Genomic DNA, 5000 nt, shown 5'->3' on the forward strand with positions numbered 1-5000 from the left:
AAGAGGACTCATAAAACTACTAAGTCTTTCATGCAGTTGTGTTGATTTTAAACACATACAACTGATTGACCACAAGTAAGTGTAACCTACAGTACCTACAACATGCAGTCTACTTAACCTACCATGCAAACACCAGCCTGCTCAGAGTATACTGCAGACATATTAAAAAAAAACCTCCACCAGAAGATTATTACACTATAGTGTGTGTATTTTATTTTAAAATATCAATTAGCCACAAATGCTGTGGACAGTTAAGTTAACGAGACATCTTGCTGTTTTCCCAGTTTCAATTCTTAACTATAAAGATGCCCCAGAAGAGTTTGAATGGACACAGTAATATTTGCAGAACAACATGCACTGTTATAGTTGAGTAGTGATATTGCATTTCAGCTGTGATACACTTTGTTTATGCTGTTAAACGCTTTGTTAGTACACATGGGCAACATCAAGCCAGAGAAATGGAATAGCGTTTATTAGTTAGAATCAGGACAAGCCGAAGCCAAGAGTACATTCTAGAGCTCCTATTTAGTAAGGTTCCATGTTCCATGTTTAAGTCTCCTCTCTGCTTGGAACTGTGTTACGGACTGTATCTACAACATGTAGGAAGACAGTGCTGTCTAGGCACACTCTGAAAGGTGAAAAATACACACACACACACACACACACTGGCTAAAGCCACAGGACAGTGCAGTGGTACTCCAATTCATTAGCAGGTTATAAATTATACAAATATTATGTTTAAATATAGGATGCTGTTGTACTTTTAATCAACAGCCTGAAAATGTGAAGGTTTAGCCTACAAACATGTGTAGCATCTCCGTGGCTTTTAGAGATTATCTGTTTTTTTGTTTTGTTTTGTTTTAAATGTGTCATATAGAGCAGTGTTTCCCAAAGTCTGGGTCGCGACCGACAGGTGGGTCGCAGGAGAATTGATTTGGGTCGCCAGCCCAGCACAATTTATGTTGTGTTATAGGTCTAACTGATACCATTTGTCATTTGATACCAGGAAAGTTAACAGTTTTCTATTAGGATGTAGTTTGTTAACTACCACAGTTACGCTTTTGTCATAAAAGCTCATGAAACTGGCGCATAAAACTGGGGGACGAACGCATCGCAGAGGGGGAGCCAGAGCATGGATATCTACCTCTCAAAATGAAACTGTTCTGTGGGGCGCCTGCCATGACCTGTACCTCGCAGTTGCAAACTGCAAGGGACATGAATCCGCCTATTTGCACGAACATTAACAGATATCAGTTCCTCAACTTTACCGATTAAAATCTAGTGACCGTGCTGTCAACTAAAGCAGACATCCATAGACCGGATAAGGATATTCAATTTGCATGTAGATAGTTTCGATTGTAGATGCAATCTTTAAAGTTAATAGCATTAAAACGTATCTTTTCAGTAGTCATTTCCAACTTTTCACGCAGATGGTGCTCAAAATGCAAAACTACCGTGTTCAAAGCAGGATCTTTCTATTTAGATCCTATAGCAATGTATGGTTGGGGGAGGCATAGAAAAGTTGGAGAACCTGTGGCCTAAAACAGTGTTGGTGGTTGCAGGGTAGATTTGAAGTGAAATGGGTCGCGATGGTCTGTCATTTTTAAAAAGTGGGTCGCCAGAAAAAAAGTTTGGGAAACACTGATATAGAGTAAGTATCCTATAGAACAGACATATAGCCCAGGACAGCATACAGCAGTACATGCCTCAAAGTGAAGTATGGTATTCTGTATTGTGCTAACACACACACACACACCCCTTAGACTGAGGTGAGACATTATGATCCTGCTATATACGATATGGTAAATGTCATATGTTGCGCTATAAAGACAAATATTTTGCCATATTATTATATATAGGCCCAGCGCCTGCCAGATAGGTGTGTGTGTGTGTGTGTGTGTGTGTGTGTGTGTGTGTGTCTGTTTGTGTGTGTGTGTGTGTGTGTGTGTGTGTTGATCCTGTTGTACGTCTCTCAGTCTTCTGGAATGTGATCTATTAAAGCTTATTAATTATTGATTCACCATTATTGATTATGGTCCACCATGCACTGTTTCTCCACAAGAGAGCAGATTAACACCTAAATGAAAAGTGAAAGATATCTCGACAGAGAGACAGAAAGTCTGCAAATTAACATTCCAATATACAAACACACAAAATCATTAACCAGTTAAAAGGAGAATGATGCAAGACACTAACATGTCTTGAGATATATTCTCTAGTGTTTTCACATCTGAACCATGCCGATGATTATGATGTTTTGGTTAGCAATGCACCATTCTTGCTATATGTGTGTGCCAACCATTAAAATAAATATATTCAGTGCTTACATGTAGAATTGGTCATATAATACGTATACTGCTTACACATTAATATCTATATACAAAAATATGATTCTCTTTCATATAACACATCATAGAATATTCAATTTCTAAACTTAAACCTTAGTGTTGAGCACACAGATACAAAAATATAGTGTCACTAGCTGATAATCATTGATGTGAAAAAGTCCAATTAAGAACAGACCAACTTTCCTAAGCCTTTCGTCCATTTTCTCTGTGCGCACAATGCTAATTCTAACTTGAGTTAGATAATATTACTTTCCATCCATGGCTTGTCCAGGTCATATACTGTCATATAACATTTTCAATAAAAGAACAACCCTCAAAATCAAACAAACACAAATAGATACTAACAACCAGGTACTGGATATTGCAGTGAAGACTAATGATATTTGTCCTTCACTAATTATGTCTGCTTAGACTGGGAGGAGCATGCTTTATCGGAGGAATCTGATTGGCTGAGCAGCTCTACTGAGAGAGGAAGAGGAAGTAGAGTATTATGGGATGCTAGATCATGAATATGAAGGCAGCAGAAATGTACAGCAGTCTGGTGTTACTCAGGGAAGATCTGGGACCACAAGCTGGAACAGATCCAGCATCGATATGGCCCAGATCTGGGTTGGACCTTGGCCTGGGTCCAGGTGCATATCTGGACTGGGTCCAGGCTAGGTCCATTCGAGAGTGAGTTGGTGTCAGGAGGATATGATGTCATTCGGGGTCAGAGGTTAAGGCCAAAGCTAGCAGCTGCATCCAGGGCTTTCTGCCAGCCCTTCAATATTTATTCTATATTCTTTCTTTTTTCTTCCATCTCTTCAATCTCCCGCTCTTACTTCAGATTGTGTGCAGAGTTAAATATGGTGTCTTTCACATCTCACCAGGGCATCCCTCTCCCTTCTTTTCCTCCTCCTCTTCTATTCCTTATTTTCTCTCTCTCCCTCTCTCCCACTCTCTCTCTCTCTCTGAATTCAGTTCAGTGTTCAATACAGTCTATTCTGCCTTTCTGTCCTTTCCAGGAAGAAACAAACACCAGAAACTGAACAAGGGAAAGCAAATGATATGGCAGATATGTTCTTCTCACACTTCTCCATGCCAGGCTTCACTGGCATGCCTCGGTCAGAGGTTTAGGCAGGTCACTCAGATGTGGAGTGGTGGCTTTGACTCTGGGATGGAGGACAGCCAGGCAGGTAAGAATACATCTCTATCCTTGCACTCTGTAGTCCGTAGACGTCCCCAAACCATAGTTTTACAGTCTGGTCTACTTGAAGCACATAAGAAAACAAGTTGTACGCAAGAAGAGAGAGCAATAGAAAGAAGGGAGAGAGAGTGGTATAGGGAATAGAGAGTGAGACAGAAAACGAGGGAGTAAGAAGAAAGAAAGAGGGAGAGAGGGATAGAAAGAGAGTGAGACAAAGAGAGAGAGGGAGCTGTGATGCTTTGGTCCCTCTGCTCCCATAATGCAGCTGTGAGCAAAAAATATCCCTGGTTCCATGGTCTCGAGGTTCATTGGGAGGGTCTGGAGGGTCATTGTTGTGCTTTGGTTGCCTTGGTTACCTTGTATCTGGCCTCTGGTCAGGATTCTTGGATTGTGATTGATAGAAGGGGGGACAGGAAGTGATTAAAACAGGAATGAAGGTGGAGGAGTGATGTAATTTCCTGTGATGCCCATAATCCCGCTCAGGACAGCATTCTGGTCAAGCTAGGGACAATCAGAACTGCCGCTGCGACCACGGCAACCACCATCACCAGATTCCACTCGCCCTCACTATCCTGAAGGTCAGACAGAACACAGGCCAAAGGTTACAAGATAAAGTTCAACACAATAACAGGACAAATCCACCCTGAAATGCATACATGAGTGCAGTGTGTCTGCTTCAACCCTCCCTGAAATGCATACATGAGTGCAGTGTGTCTGCTTCAACCCTCCCTGAAATGCATACATGAGTGCAGTGTGTCTGCTTCAACCCTCAGTGCTACTGGTCATACCCAGTTCAGTGGTATAAGCATCACACACCAAAACAGTTCACGTTGATAACTTGCATGTAATGTGCATAACTTTTCAAACGCACTGCTCTTCTTCAGACTGCTTCGACTCTGCAGCCAACTGCTAGTGTTTTGGGGAGGTGCATGTCCTCCCTTTAGTTTCATACTGCACACCCATATACACCATTTTATTCTGTCTACAAGAGCTGACAATGCAGTCTGATAGCCAGTGGATACACGTGCCCACAAATGACCATTGTTCTCACAAAAAGAAATATCTATATCCATCCATCCATCCATCTAAATTAAATAGCAGCAGAAAAGCACTGCGCCGTCTCAGGGTGGAGTCCAGCAGCAGTGGATTTGTCTTCACTAAGAGCTCTCCCGGGAGCCTCCCATTTAAAAGGCAACTCCAGCTAAAACAAATACATGATGCGTACACAGACCCTGCTTGTTAGACAAGGTCAAATAATTTATTGTTAAGGGAACACACACATGCACACACAAACACACACACACACACACACACACACACACACACATACACACACACACACACACACACACACACACACACACACACACAGAAGTTGATATACTTTAGACACATGCACACAAACTCCGGCCTAAAGAACAAAATTGACAAAGAGTTCCATTGTGTGTCATGGGCCAGCTAGTTAC

At 41.7% G+C, this 5000-nt stretch overlaps 1 protein-coding gene across 1 annotated transcript in view; it reads right to left on the reverse strand.

The window, feature by feature from the left end:
* Positions 1 to 1177: 1177 nt before the first annotated feature.
* The window catches only part of ccdc136b (coiled-coil domain containing 136b), a 35934-nt gene continuing 32111 nt past the window's right edge, over positions 1178 to 5000 (reverse strand). The window contains exon 9 of the mRNA XM_076297196.1: positions 1178 to 4106. The gene's annotated coding sequence lies outside the window, so the exon portion shown is untranslated. The remainder of the gene's footprint in view (positions 4107 to 5000) is intronic.

Source organism: Alosa pseudoharengus, unplaced genomic scaffold, assembly GCF_046254945.1.
Source record: "Alosa pseudoharengus isolate Yale_2024_CS ecotype anadromous, Long Island Sound unplaced genomic scaffold, YU_APseudo_1.1 YU_APseudo_1.1_scf_20, whole genome shotgun sequence".
In the NCBI taxonomy this organism is placed as follows: domain Eukaryota; kingdom Metazoa; phylum Chordata; class Actinopteri; order Clupeiformes; family Clupeidae; genus Alosa; species Alosa pseudoharengus.